This window comes from Geotrypetes seraphini, chromosome 8, assembly GCF_902459505.1.
Source record: "Geotrypetes seraphini chromosome 8, aGeoSer1.1, whole genome shotgun sequence".
Lineage (NCBI taxonomy): Eukaryota > Metazoa > Chordata > Amphibia > Gymnophiona > Dermophiidae > Geotrypetes > Geotrypetes seraphini.
Genome location: NC_047091.1, coordinates 14,915,019 through 14,931,182, shown reverse-complemented (window position 1 = coordinate 14,931,182; position 16,164 = coordinate 14,915,019). Strand labels below are relative to the sequence as shown.

The 16,164-nt window shown below is 38.3% G+C and overlaps 1 protein-coding gene across 14 annotated transcripts in view; it reads left to right on the top strand.

Moving 5' to 3' along the window:
* The window catches only part of EYA3 (EYA transcriptional coactivator and phosphatase 3), a 243,135-nt gene that overhangs the window by 54,852 nt on the left and 172,119 nt on the right, over positions 1-16,164 (top strand). For 4 of the 14 annotated variants that reach the window (XM_033954461.1, XM_033954462.1, XM_033954468.1 and 1 more), the window contains exon 2: positions 2,926-3,041. The exons of the other annotated variants lie outside the window; for them this stretch is intronic. The gene's annotated coding sequence lies outside the window, so the exon portion shown is untranslated. The remainder of the gene's footprint in view (positions 1-2,925; positions 3,042-16,164) is intronic. 14 annotated transcript variants of the gene reach the window in all.

The following is a 16,164-nucleotide window of genomic DNA, read 5'->3' as shown; positions in this document are numbered from 1 at the left end:
ACAGTTTACATTGGATGAGGGAGAGATCTTTGAATTTTAACAAGTTACTGATTGTCAATGGAGAAAATTGTCTCAAAGAGAAGAGTCTTTAATTTATTTCAAAATCTGAGGTAAGAGTTCTGTTTTGATGGTTATTGGGAGGTTGTTCCAGGTCTTTGCCCCGATGTAGGTGATGTGTATTAAATATGCGCTTGTATTTAGTTCCTTTAGGAGATGGGAGGATCAGAAGACATTTCTTGATGTTTCTTGGTGGACCAAGAATTGATGAAAAAACCTGAGCTAGCTTATAATGTGTGATACATTATGCATGATATTTTGAATTTAATGTGTGCAGAGATTGGCAGCCATTGAAGTCTGTTGAAATAGGGTGATATGGAGTCCAATTTTTAAATTTGCTGTGTTTTGAATTGAAGTTTGCGGATGAGGGTAGTGTTTATACCTGTATAGAGGGAGTTGCAGTAGTCCAATTAAGATAGAATTAACATTTGTGTCAGTACTATGAAGTGATGACTATGGAAGAAGGGTCTGATCAGTCAGTTGTCTCATGCTATAGAAGGTTTTCCTTCATAAGTTGGAGATCTGGGGTTTGTAGGAGAGGGTTGAGTCCAATATGACCCCAAGTATTTTGGAAGTTTTGTTGATATCTACTTTGGTTCCTGAGGGCAGGGTGATAGTTGTGGAGACTGTTTGTAGGGAATTGTGAAACCACAGTACTTTGGTTTTTTTGCTGTGTTAAGCTTGAGCTTTTTGAGCGTGGCCCATGATTGTATCTTGTCTATGCAGTTCTGTGTTATTGGAGTCGTGTTCTATTAAAGAATATAAGTACATAAGAATTGCCGCTGCTGGGTCAGACCAGTGGTCCATCATGCCCAGAAATCCGCTCACACGGCGGCCCTCTGATCAAAGACCAACGCCCTAACTGAGACTAGCCCTACCAGCGAATGTTTTTGTTCAGCTGGAACTTGTATAACTTTGTCTTGAATCCCTGGAGGGTGTTTTCCCCTATGACAGATTCCGGAAGAGCGTTCCAGTTTTCTACCACTCTCTGGGTGAAGAAGAACTTCCTTATGTTCGTACGGAATCTATCCCCTTTCAACTTTAGAGAATGCCTTCTCGTTTTCTCTACCTTGGAGAGGGTGAACAACCTGTCCTTATCTACTAAGTCTATCCCCTTCAGTACCTTGAATGTTTCGATCATGTCCCCTCTCAATCTCCTCCGTTTGAGGGAGAAGAGACCCAGTTTCTCTAATCTTTCGCTGTACAGCAGCTCCTCCAACCCCTTAACCATCTTAGTCACTCTTCTCTGGACCCTTTTGAGTAGTACCGTGTCCTTCTTCATGTACAGCGACTAGTGCTGGACGCAGTACTCCAGGTGAGGGCGCACCATGGCCTGGTACAGCAGCATGATAACCTTTTCCGATCTATTTGTGATTCCCTTATGTATCATTCCTAGCATTCTGTTTGCCTTTTTCGCCGCCACCACACATTGTGTGGACGGCTTCATCGACTTGTCGATCAGAACTCCCAAGTTCCTTTCCTGGGAAGTCTCTCCAAGTACCGCCCCGGACATTCTATATTCGTGCATGAGATTCTTGTTACCGACATGCATCACTTTACACTTGTCCACGTTGAACCTCATCTGCCATGTCTATGCCCATTCCTCAAGCCTGATTATGTCACGTTGCAGATCTTCGCAATCCCCCTGCGTCTTCACTACTCTGAATAGCTTTGTATCATCCGCAAATTTAATCACCTTGCTCGTCGTACCTATGTCCAGATCGTTTATAAAGATGTTGAAGAGCACGGGTCCAAGCACCGAGCCCTGCGGCACCCCACTGGTGACGTTCTTCCAGTCCGAGAAGGAGTATATTATCTGCATATGGTAATAGGCTCTCATTGTTATGGAAGGTAATATTTCCTAGAGAACTCATGAATAGATTGTAGAGGAGAGGGGAAGTCCTTGGTGAAAACTGTAGAACGTCTGCTAGTGATGTGAGAATTCCTCATCTTTTCAGACAAGGTAATTCCTGTTCTGTAAGAATTCTATGAACCAGTTCTATACTGTGCCCACTATGCCTATTTCATTGAGTATGGTTAGGAGTTAGGAGTTGGTGGTTGATGGAGTTGAATGCTGCTGAAATGTCAAATGGAAGGAGGATGGCTTGATATCCTTTGCTTAGAGTTTGTTTGACTTTGGTAGTTAAGGTTAGTAAAAGCAGTTCCGTGCTGTGTTGTGGGCGAAATCCGAACTATGTGTGGTGAAAGCAGGAGTGCTTTTCAATATTTATTTATTTAGATTTTTATCCCGACCTCAGAACGGCCTATATAGGTTGAGAGCTTTTACTTACATATATTTCTAAAATTTGGGTGAGTATTGGAATGCCAGCTATAGGCCTGTAGTTTGTAGGATTTGTTAGATCCTCGTTTGGGGCCTTGGAAATAGGGGTGAGTGCATTTGGGGTGGAAGTTGGCCATGGTGTAGTAAATTGTTCAGAAAGTGGGTCAACCAAACAATGATGTGATTTGGGGCATTGGCTAATAACCAGCTGGGGCACTTGGATGCTGCTGCTGGAGGAGAGCTTCTTTAAGAGTTTTTCTGTGTCAGAATTTTCTAGTGGCATAAATTTGCTCCAGATTTGGTCAGCAGCACAGGGGTCAGAAGTAATTTGTGGTGATGAGCGAATTGGATCTTTTGTGATGGTAGCATTCTCAACTTCTTGTTATACTGTTTTTATTTTATTGAGGAAGTAGTCAACGATGGTCTGGGCATTAGGTTGAGAGATCTTTTCAGACAGACCTAAATCTGGGAGCATAGTCATGGTATGTAGTAAGCAAAATAGTTTTTTGACATTGAAGTTGTCATTTTCATGAGCATGGTGGGCTATGATAATAAATCCTTACACAGCATTTTTGTGCTTCTTTCAGTATGAATTTGTCAGGTGCCATCTTCTGAATCAAAATTATCTACAGTCAAGATAGACATACTGTATTTGTGAATGAGGGAAGAGATACAAATAAGACCCACTAACCTCAAGCTATGGGTGAGTGGAATCTGAGGGGATGCGTAATGTAAAATATAATTTCTGACAGTGTAGATGTGTATATGAAATGTATTTAAACCCATGTTTTGCATGTGCATTTGTTTGTGGTTGGAAGGTTGTGGAATGCTGAAATTTGACCATGCTCTAATGGATTTTTAAAAATGTAATTTCTATTTGGCACCATCAATCCATATCTAACCAAAATATGCTTGTTAGATGTATTTATTCATACATATCTATAAGATTTGCAAAACTTACTAATAGGATGCAGTGTTTGTTGCTATATTTTTCATACCTTTTCCTATTTCCTTGGAATTAGTTGTAAAAATTTGTCTTACCTGAAAATGTCTGGATTTAGTAGGGTATGTTCTGATGCTATGTGGAAATAAATCTTAAGTTTTAACATGTAACTAGCAGATTGGTTTAATCTCCCTAAACTTGGTAGCAGTTACAAAAGTTGATTATAGCTGAAAGAAATAAAAATATATATATATATATTTTAGGGTAGTTATGAGGCTTGATGTTAGCTTTGTATGCTGTCATCTGATCCAGGTAACCTGTGTTTGGATCTCCTATTTGTTGTGTAATAAAAGTGATGCATTATATGGTAAAGGTAGGGTCTAGTCTAGAACATTTCAGTGGCACTACTGGATGTATGAAGCACTGAACAGATGCATAAGAGAGTTTCTTCACCATAGAGCTCATAATCTAATAGAGAAAATATGGGCTGGAGAGGAGACAACTCACTGGCAGGAAGGAACACTGAACTGTTTGCAGGCTGCTTATTTATTATCATGGTGTTGAAACTCAGAAGAGGGGGTACAATGTGTGTTTACTTCTGATTTCTTGTGCCAAGGCTAATTGTGCTGGTCCTGGCCATGGCATAAAAAACAGAATTTGTGTTTTGGGCAGTCATGTATAGTACTTTAAATCAGGCTTCCCAAAATCTGTTTTGCTGCATATTTGAGAACTGGTATATGCAGATTTACATGCATATTCATTGTATATCCTGAAAACCTCACTGGCAGGAGTGAGGCCTTACAGGACAGATTCAGGCAGCTTTGACTTAGATATCCATGCTAGCTAGCCTTTTCATGTGTATTCTGCAAGTTATGTGGTTTGCATAAAACATAAGCATCTAAAGCACTAATGTGAGCTTGTTCTCATGAGCATCCGATATCACAGACTTTGGAGCAGTGACAGGTGGCACTTTCTGTTCTCTTGATATCACAGTTGTTTCAGAATAGGAGGAAGGTCTTAATAAATCCTACCCAGGGGTTTCTGCTGGTGTTTTTTGTTCTGTAAATGCCCCCTAGTGGATTCAGTTTGAATAGATTATTTTTTTCAGAGAATGAAAAAAAATGTAATAAAATAAATGTACTGTATATCAGTTTCACATTTTGAATCTGGCTCTGCCTAAATTAGAAAGGTTTTCAGGCATTCAAGGTTTTATTCTTTACCTTTATTCTTTATTCTTTTTTACATGCATTTTCTGTAAAGTTAAATACTGTATTTATTGATAAAACTTCTGCCTTCATGTGTAAGCTGTTTTTGAAGGTAAAAATAGAATTTGTTCTGTTTTAATTTTGTATTTTTACTGTCATTTACGCAGTTCAGAAAGCTATGTCTCCTTGTTTTAATTTCCTCATTTCCAGAAGTTTGCCCTTCCCTTTGGAGGTCTGATTCCAAGGGCTCCTTTATCTGTAACTTATTATGGTTTGTGCTTTGGGGAGGGATGCATTTTTTAATATTAGTCATATTCCCTAAAACTCTTTTGTGAGTGCTGTGTCTTTTGCTTGAGGGCATTTTCATGCTACCCTGGCTATTTCCTACTCTGGATATACCTGGGTAGTTCTCGTGTGGTGTAATGATGACAATCAGAACAATAACACTACCGTAGCAGTATTTTTACATTTTGTTCTAACTGTAGTGCAGTTAAACTCCCTCCAAGACTGTATTTCTTATACATCTCTACACATCGGATTTTGAGCAAAAAAGTGTGCCTATATCAGTGTTGAAGATTTATTTTTCCTTTAATTTGGGGTATGGAATCTTGAGGTAGAGATGGAAGGGCACAAGCATATTTCAGAATTTGTACATGGTTCTCTATCAAATCTGTCATGCACAATGTATGTATGTGTGTGTGTGTGTATGCTTGTGTATAATATATAGTAGCAGTTCTTGGTAGCTCAGTACCCTCTATTGACAGATGGCCTTTACTGTGGGTTTCACCAGAAATATTTGATTATATGCTGGTAATGTGTCTTATTTTCCCCCTATTTTGCTTTGCATTGTGTCTTAACAGGTAATGAAGTAGTAGGAACACTTTCAAGCAGTACATTGACAGCAAAGTTGCATTTTGTTATATATATAGACAGCACTCTGCAGCAATGTTTTTCAAACTGCTTAGCAGTGGAAACAGCAGAACCACTGGAGAAGAAAGCAAGATCTGCTGCAAGTTCAAAATTATGCCATAAAGAAGGTATTTGCTGCAGTGAAGGATTAATATGAAGCAGTGCATCCTACCCAGCAGTGGGTTTACACAACCAGTTTATGGGTTTGTTGTTGCAGTGCTAGTTTAACATCCAGGAGTGTAAATTTCAGCATATGGAATAGAGGAGTAATGTAACGGTTAGTGCTGTGGCCTGAGAACCAGGGGAGCTGGGTTTGATTCTTACTGCAGCTCCTTGTGACTCTGGACAAGTGACTTAACCCTTTATTGTCCCAGGTACAAAATAAGTACCTGTATATAATATATAAACCATTCTGACTATAACCACAGGCTATATTTCAAATTCCATCCCTTTTCCCATATGTTAGTTGACCTATGCCACAGGGTCACAGCCTTTGTCCTTCAGTGAGTCACATGAAAGAGCACAGTTCGAAACAGCCTCCATCAAATTTTCTTTTTCTAACCATTAGTTTTTAATTGCTGATGCCAAAGTTTGATGCTCTTATCAACATTTATGATGATGATGATAATAACTTTATTCTTTTATACCGCCATAACCAAAAGGATGTATAGAGAGCTCCCTTGGTCTGGGCATAATACTGTGAAACTTGGTTGCCCTATACAGCTTCTGAACCATAGAGCAGACCTTCAGTCATATGTGGTTCTTGAATTGCAGAGTTAAAATAGGGAATGAGGGGGACTACTAAATATTTGCATGTGACCCCGCCTCCTTCTCCCCCTTACAATCCTGAGAACTTGATTTTTGAAATCTGAACCTAGGACAAAACTTAATATATATAGCAGATATTTATTTTATCAGCTATGAATTAATGATATGCCAGGTATGTTGTATGTTAAAATATATACCAATTTTGTCTTGGAGGGAAGGGGGAATTGTGTAAAAAAATAAATAAATAAAAAATAGATGCTTATGACATTTTAAAAAAATGTTTAAATGGTAATTGAAAAATAAGTAGTTCTAAGGATACTGGTTTGCATATATCATAAAGGTCATAGTGAATGGCAATCATTATAAAATAGATTTGATATACATAATCAGAGTTACAGTGAGCGATTACGCAAGTGGCACAGAATCTGTGCAGTACATTGTTTTTAAAAATCTCAGGGGTTTTTTCACAGTTTGGTGTTCAGTTTCCTTTATAAACACGCCTTTTTGCCAAGGTGTCATAAGAGTCAGTGACTTGTTGCTGTCGATTTGATTGTATTAATTGTTTAATCCTGGGCTTTGTAGCTGAAGAGCAGTGGTAGGCCTGGAACTGAAACGCATATTAAAAATAAAATATGGATTTGCTCTAATGTGTGTGTGTTTGCTAACTACCTGGGCTGCTTGGCTACAGGAGAAGGTTGAAATTGAAGCAGGATCTGAAACCTAAGGGGGTTTTCATGTTTATTAAACAAATGGCATTGCTACATAATTTCATGGCCTTATTTTTAGCGTGAGATTTTAGATGCACTATAGCGTCTTAAGTATACCCTTGGCCTTGGAAAACAAAAAGCTGCAGATACCTCTGTCTTGAAGGATGAAGTTCTTGCTTTTCTCACTCATTGCCTTGTAGTGCTTTGAAGAATACATTGTAGTTCTGTTTTAATAGCTCTGAGAATATTGTGCCAGAGAAAGTCCTTTTTTTATTCTCTTCTAGTAGATTCTTTATCCTATTTCTACCTGCTTAGAAATGTGTCTGGGTTCAATTAGAAACTGTATTTGTATAACCAAATGGAGTTACTGTATCTCTCAGCTTATATGATGGTTCTTTCTAAAAAGAGAGGAGCACTTTTCTTCAAATATTTTTTGAAGGGGTTCTGTATTTGTAGCCTGCAGTCATAAAACACATTTTCTGTATATGTTCTGTATATGTTAACACTCCTCTGAAGACTTTTGCTTGAGGGCAGGCAGTTAATAAGCAGAATGAGCATGAACTGCATGCAATTCTTTCTAGATGAAATGTGATATTTGAATCTTAAGTTTTATATAATATATTTTTATTTTTACAGCTTTATGCACATTAAATTGCTATTAATAGCAGAATAAATTGTCTGTAAACAATCATCCCTGAAACCTGAATATTTTTTTGTATTTTATTTTTTAAGTTGATGGAAAAATACTTTGTCTGTTAAGGCTTTTTAGTCTTTTAATTTGGAGCGAGGACTTTCATAATCAAACCTTCTAATCCCAAGTGTATTTATACTTCAAACAGCATCTGTGCCACTGATTACTTCCCAACTCAAGTGCGTATTTTCTTTGCACTTGACTTTGTGAGACCTGTTTGATAGGTTTGTGTGTGAAAAATAGAATCAAATTTATTCTACTTGCGTATATCTGTTTAGTTCCACACTATTCCACTTAGGTTAATGGCATGGCAGTGACTACAAGCAAGGTAAATATGGGAGGATAAATAGGTTGAACTGGATTTGCAAGAAATCGGTTTTAAAAGCTATCTGAATTGGTATAGTAGATCAGTCTGTATAACTGTAAGAAGCTGGTTCTACCAGAAGAGGGCGCTAGTTGGGAGAGGTTTCTGTTCTGGATGGTTGAACCTAGTGGTTGAGGGTTTCTAAGAGTCCATCCTTTCTGAGGTCAGGGAGTTTGTTGGAATTCAGTAGAAGAGAGAAGATTGAAAGGTAGGAGCCACAAGTATGTTCAGCTTTTTGCAAGGACAACAATTTTGGCATTGAGAGCTTGAGGGTAAGAACAGTAAAGTGAGTTTTCTATGCTAGCTTTTGTCTGTCCAGTTTGTTTATTTTTTATTTATTTAATTTGGATTTACTTTATCACTTAACTACAGTAGCAAAGCAAGGCGGTGTTGTATCTACTGATACAAACAGGAAAGGAACTACAATTTCTGAATAGCATAGTACCAATCTCACTAGACTCGGCACACAAACGGGCAGAATGGGTAACAATATGACAAAAAGGAAGAAGGGAAGCAGGAATTCAGTGACTTCAATCTGAAATTAGTTGAATATGGTTTTAAAATCTAGCCCATGATTAAGCTAGAAAGTTTCTGCTGAAATACTGAAAAGTTCATGAATTAATAATTTTAAATGAGCAAAAAAGATGATCTTCTTGTTTGTCTTTGACAGTATGAAATAAAGGAAACGGGTAGGATTTTAGTTGCTTGTGTGCAGTATGGTACAAGTAAGTTCCAGGCTAAGTCTTGGAATCCATGTCTTTGACAAAGACAGACATTTTTACAATTTGGGCACACAGAAGTGGAGGAATAGAAAAAGGAGTATTGTATTTGGATTTTGAAGTTTTCTCTGGTTATCAAAACAAAAGGATAATTTTAGATAACTGCAGATCTGTGCATTATCTTCCCAGAGATGTAAAGGTGTAGAGCAAGAAATATAAGATACCTGTAGCCAGATTTATGATGACAAAAGCCAATGCATTGATTGTGTATTTGCTGATTTCTGAGCCTGGGCTTTGTCGCTCCTCTTGAAGTCATTTAGAGTGCCTAGGGCATATTTTATTTATTTAAAAAAAATATATTTCACATAATCCAAACTTCTAAATAGATAATTAAGTCAACATACAGAATCCACAAAAATATCACCATAAAATACAACACAGAATAAAAAAAAAGTAATTCACTAGCCTTCCACTGTTGACAGCTGCCGTGCTAAAGGATAGGCTTATTATGCTTTCTGCTTATTTTTAGGCTACTGCCCTAAAGCATCAAGAAGTTCCCTCACAAGATTATTAAGGTGTTTTGGAATTCACAGGGGAAATGGTATGGAATGTGTAGGTATTACTAACAGTCCTTCTTCTGGATATTTTCTGTGATCAATACAGATGTCCAGCTTGATTTTTCTAGTAAGCTGTATGTACATCAGCCAAAGTTCCTTGAGTCACTTACCCAAACAGGTTCGTGAAATCTACATTTGGGGTGTGACCTAGGTGGGTGCTTCCTAGGATATCATTGTCCTATGTTGCCGTTGGGGTTGTAATCTTTATGCTGTTATATAAATTGGGGTTACAGCCACAGAAAAACTGGTGAGTACCGGACTAGGATGTGCAAAACTCATTTTTCCCAGTTACTATGGCTTATTGATTAAAAGCTGTGATCTTTGTGTTGTTGAACTATGCTGTTGTACTGACTTTTTAAAATATTTGTATTGTTATATTGTATTCTGGTATATTATATAGTAAATTGCTTTAGAATCTTGGCTATGTTAAACAGTATATAAATCAAACCACAAAAAAAAAGCTGTCTGATTCAGTGTGATGCCTTGGTCAAGTATGAATTCTGCTGGAATATGATAGTTCTGAGATTGACTGTTTTCTGAATTTCAATTATGATATCAGATTCACCAATCTGTGTGATATCTAGCAGTCTGTATTATGAGATGATTATTCTACAACATGCTTCTCCAACCTGTGGCCCGCCAACTTCATTTTTTTGGCCCTCCAGAAGCTCTGAAGTCCCCTGCTTCTGCACCACAACTGGCCTAACTGTGTATTTGAGCCATGTGGTTCCGGAAGTTGAGGCTGTTCATGTGATTTCAAGTCTTGCGAGACTCGATACCATGAAACCAACCTGGCACAGCTCAGCCTCATGCTTAAGACCAGTCACAGCAGCAAAGCAGGGTCTTTCATTAGACTTCACAGAGCTTTTGCAGCAGGAAAGCAGGGATCATGATAAAGGACTTTTTACATCGGGGAAGCAGGGATCTCATGAAAGAAGCTGAAGCCAGGTGAAGAGTAGGAGACAAGGTATAGGGGGCACAAATGTGAGATTTTCTTCTTTTTGCTTATGGCTAGTCTTGATGAAAATAGGGTACTGAAGCTGTATTTCTTCCATATGCATGCATGCGAGATTGGGGCAAGGAAGAGAGAGAGAGGAGGGGAGGAAGAGACAGGCAATGCTGAATAGGCTGGTACGGTGGCATAGCCATGGGTGGCACACATTTAGTGTAGTTAGCAGAGAACCTTGGGCCCTGCCAGCTGAAGCTGAAAAGTCCTCTTTGGAGTCCCCAAGTAGTCTCATCCCTGCAGCAGTCAGCAGAGGGGGGGGGGGGTTCCAGCTTCTGATGCTGGCATTCTCCCCCCCCCCACACACACACACTCAGTCCAATTAGCACCCTGCAAATGTGTGCATAGGGGTTGAACTGAGCACGTGTGTGTGTGTGGGGGGTGTAGCCCCAGTATTAATGGCTGAAAACATACTGTTGATCGCTGCAGGAATGAGACTGCTTGTCAGGAGGACTCCAGAAAGTACTCCTTGGCTGGTGGAGCCCAGGGATCCCCATCAACTAAAGTATTAATTTTTACTGCTTGGGGAGGGAGGTAGCAGGCAGTGAAGAAATGAGCAGATCACGTCCATCCCCAGGCCCACCAAAAAATTGAGGTGTGGCTACGCTACTGGGCTGGAGATACAGAAGAGAGGGGGAAATACTGCATAGGAGGAGGGAGATATGAGAGGCAGTGCTGGATGGGGGAAAAGAGAGGCAAGGGGATTGCTGAATGATGCAGGGGGCGGGGACAGACATAGGAAATTTTGGATGATGAGGGCAGAGGAAATGATGGATGGGGAGAGAGACGATGGGGAGAGAGGCAGGTACTACTGCATGGAGGGGAGAGTGATATGAGCAATGCTGGATGTAATGGGAGAGAGAGAAAGAGACTGCATAATGGTGAATGGTGCAGTTGGAGACGAGGGAAAGAAAGACATGAGCAATGTTGTATGCCAGGGATAGAGAGAAAGAGGGACAGGCAGGGCTAACACAATTTAGAAAAAATAAAATGGACAAAGAGGAACAGTAGGGAAAAATAAATTTATTTTTAATTTAGGATGAAGTAATGTGGTAGCTGTGTTAATCCACTTTAAAAGTTAAAAAGTATAAATAAAAGAAAAATGGAAAACAATGATACCTTTTTATTGTACTAAATATATTTTTTTGTCTAGCTTTCGGAGGCCTAAACCTCCTCCTTCAGGTCTAGACAGTATAGGGTTATAAATGCTTGTCTTGATTTAAGGAAGAAGATATTGACATCTAAAAACTAATTAAAAATGTAATAAGGTATCACTTTATTTCTGTGTGTTCTCAGAGATTGCATGAGTGTATGATCTCAAAATGAGAGCATAAGAGCATGTGGGCATGTATGTTATGACCCTTCAAATGTTAGAAAATATCAAATGTGGCCCCTGATGGCAAAAGTTTGTACAAGCCTGCTCTACAATTGTGGCACAGTGGTTATAATGACAGCCTCGGCACCCTGAGATTGTGAGTTCAAACCCCGCATTGCTCCCTGTGACCCTGGACAAGTCACTTAATCCTTCACTGCCCCAGGTACATTATAGATTGTGAACCCACCAGGACAGATAGGGGAAATGCTTTACCTCTTTGAGAGTGCCATGAGAAAGTATTTGAAGATGGCAAACAAAAAGGTGGTATATAAGGCACAATCCCTTTCCCTTTTTATTTTGAATGTTTTTTTGTAACCCACATAGGACTGGGGGCAATGTGGTGTGCAAATGTTTTTAAATATATAAATATACATGGCACAAAATATGTATTAATTCCTGCTCATCCTGTTCTTGTTCAGAAGATACTATTACCTATTGAAGATTATTTGTAGGTTCCTTCTCTCTTCTCCCCACCACCCCCTGCCTTTTGTGATCCTGGCACTCTTTTCATCTGACTCAATGGATTTGTTCCCTTTTCTCTACCCCAAATCTCTCCTAAAATATCTCGTCCTCAAAGTAACACTGTGAAACTGAGATGTGTCCTGCAACTTTTGGGTCTTAGGGTAAGATTTTTGCCCCTTTTAATTTAATTTAATGTGGTGTCATATACCGCTAAATTTATCAGGAAGTTAGTACTTCCAAGTTGAACACAGATGACGACACAGACACTAAACACTCATTGAAATAGGAGTATTATGAACACAATACATGATATTAAATATGGATGTATATGTGTATATAAGAAGGTGAGTAAATACAATATATTTTATATAGGTCTACAAGTAGGTATGTATAAGCAGGAAGATGGATAAAATAAAAATAAATGCCAGGAAATACAAACTCTGTATTGTAACTCCTTTACAGAAGCTCATATAAACCGCTTTGAATTGACTCCCCCCCCCCCAGTCATTAGCAGCTGTATAGAAGCTTTCAATAAATAATACATTATTTATTTTATTTTAATATCCCGTCCTCCCCAGTGAGCTCAGAACAGGTTACAAGGTAACATACATAATAACTGAACAAAAACGATATACAGATAATTAAGGCGGTACGGGCTATAGTGATAAATCTTCTAATACAGTTGTTCATCCTAAATTAGCAAAAGCAGAACGAGGATTTTTAACATACAGATAATTCATCTTGCATTAGCAATTGCAGAGATGTTAGTTTCACATATGAGGTCTGTTCAAAAAGCTCTCAGACTGATTTTATAAAAATCTCCCAAAGGATTCGAAGCAGTTTCCTCTCATGTCCCTGAAACTCCAGCCACCTCTGCCTAACTTATGCTTCCACTGGTACTGGCATTTTTGCTCCTCCATGCTGTCCATTCTGTCCTCCTTCCAATGCTGTGACCCTGTTGCTTTGTAAACAATAAAAGTAATTCTATAAGATGTGCTTAAAGTAAGGTGCTAATTCTGCTCCAGAATTTACAGAAAAGAAGGCACTTAATGTGCAGATTGGTGCCATTAATAGGCACTTAAACATATAAGAGCTTGACATTATCCTTAAAAACTTGGTGCACAGCTTGCATAGCATATACTTGAAAGTGGGCTGTAACCATGGGTGTGTTATGGGCATGTCACTATGTTATACGTACAACTTATAGAATGCTATCAGTTGCGCATGCTGCATGGCGCATCAACTTAAATCAGGTGTTGACCTGGTATAAGTGGCTGTATCTAAGGTTTGGTGTGCTAGAGCAACTGTGCGCTTCTGTAATGGGTAAGATGCTGTCTATCACTGTTATAGAATTGGTGCTTATCATGCCCCTTTGTGGAACCTACACAGTGTCCCCTGGAGGCCAGCAGTGGAAGAACACAAGCAGACAGAGGGATACCATATTCTGTTAAGCATACTGTATTTATAAATTAGGAGTATCATTTTACTTCTACTTTTGGTTTTTCTGATTCATTGTTCTGCCCTCCACCCAGGATGAAGGTTTCTTCTTTTGTTTTGCTTTCTTTGTTACACTTCTTGTACATTCCTACTAGGGCAGGTTTTAAAGATTAGCTACAATAAACATGCACAGAAGATATTTGCATAATTGTGGGTAGATGTGGGATGAAGACCAGAAACAAGAGCCAAGGAAAGGAAGCAGATAGTGAGTCTTATACTGTTACAATACAGAGGAGTAGATAATAACCTTACTTGAAACTGAAAAATTGTAATATGAGTATACTGAAGCCAAAATTGAGGAAAGAGGATTTTGCCCCCCAACTCTTGCAAGTCTGTTAGATTTTCAGCACATTCAGCAGACAGGATCTGACCAGAGCTTATTTGCATGTGTATCAGTCATTACCCATGCTGGCATATGAGAAACAGTTACCTCAGCCCCTGATATCAGGAGAAATGATATAGGTACCTTTTTATGTAAATATAAGTGTGCAAAATTTGTTTAGATTTCTATGTTTTGCTAGGATTTGACTCTTTAAGACATACTGGGAGAGCATATACAGCAAATAATTTTATATTCTTTTTTTTTTTTCTCCATTTTTCCTTCCTGGTGTATTTATATTTAATCTACTATCCATTTAATAATCTGTTCTGTCAACCAGTCATACAGACTGTTTGGAGACCTTGGTATTCACTGACCTTAATTCAAGTTTGCAGGCTGAGAGCACAATATTGTATTGATTTTCACAGGACATTTTAAATGGTTCACTTTTCATCTTAACATCAGGTAATTTATTTTTTTTAAAAAATTATATTTTAATTTAAATGTTACTACGTCTTAAAATGAATTTTGCAAACTTTTAACCATATTTTGTTTTATGGTGCCAGCAATCTGATTTTGTATGCCTGGAGAATTTTTAGCATTGTTTCTAGGGAGGACGACAACAACGCAAGCAGAAAACTCAGAATGTTCCATCAGAGGTTGCTTTAATCCTGAAAGCAAACAAATGTGTGCTTTAGTAAATTGTGTTTATTTTTATATATATGGAGGGAGGGAGGGAGCGCATTTGTACTGCAAATCAGTTAGAATAGCTTACTCCTCGGAGAAACTAGAAATGCACAAAACAAATGAATAAAACTGATTTTCTACTTTCCTCATTTTATAATTATGAAAAGCTGTGACTGAATAAGAAATTATCTGAATGGATCAGGAAAATTAGAATTAAGAAACCGATTTTAGAATCATCATAGGTACAGGAGGAAAGAGGATGACAGTAATTCAGGAGGAACCTTATTCATTGAAAGAAGCTATTTTCCCTTTAGCAGGAAAATTTAGCTTGTTTATGATTTACCTGTGTCCGTAATTTCACAGTGAGTGAGACTATCCTTCTCACTCTTAGACTTTTGCAAGAGATGAATTGGTGTCCGTAGACTTTACTGGATTCTGCATGAAATTTGTTATTTATTTTTATTTTTTTTATAGCTAATGGTTATAGTTCTAGGAAATCCAATACAAAATGTGGAAAATGAGACGGCACCTTAGGCTTTCGGTTCCCTTAAGCTGCTTAGATAGTTTTCTCCTAAAACAGTGTTGGAAAGTAAATGAATAATACACAGGAATAACCATTTTTACTTATCTTTCTGCTTAGTTGAGGCATGAGTAATTTAATTTGATAATTTTAGAAAATGAGACGGCACCTTAGGCTTTCGGTTCCCTTAAACTGCTTAGATAGTTTTCTCCTAAAACAGTGCTGGAAAGTAAATGAATATTACACAGGAATAACCATTTTTACTTATCTTTCTGCTTAGTTGAGGCATGAGTAATTTAATTTGATAATTTTAGAAAGATAAGGAAAATTAGTCTTGTTATATAAGAAAAAAGCTAACTAATCTTAATAGATTCAAGAAATGTTTAAAGTAGCTGTGTGACGCAGTGGTTAAAGCTACAGCCTCGGCACCCTGGGGTTGTGGGTTCAAACCCATGCTGCTCCTTGTGACCCTGGGCAAGTCACTTAATTCCCCCATTGCCCCAGGTACATTAGATAGATTGTGAGCCCGCTGGGATAGACAGGGAAAAATGGTTGAGTACCTGAATAAATTCATGTAAACCGTTCTGAGCTCCCCTGGGAGAATGGTATAGAAAATTGAATAAATAAATAAATTTGCAGTAAAGGATTGATCTGTAATGTGCTGTTTGTTTTTATTGTGATTTGCTCCATATTGTAAGAGAGGCCAATACAAAATACATGAAAAAAAACAAAACCTGCCTTCAGGGTGGTGATCCGGGTGGCCTATCCAGAGATGCATCATTATTCTGCATCTCATACAATTTGGCTCTGATCATGGGGTCACAGCCACAAAAAGATTGACAAGCACTGGTCTATATTGAACTTGTAATGTATAATTTTGGCTAGCAGATGTCACCCAAGAGCACAATCATGTATGCTGTCCTATGGTTCCAGGTAGTTAGAGGATTTGGCATCCAGTCTGGAAGTCTTTAAATTTGTAAATTATGACAGGTATCAGACTGACAGTTCTAGATACTGAAGTTTTGAATTTCAATAGA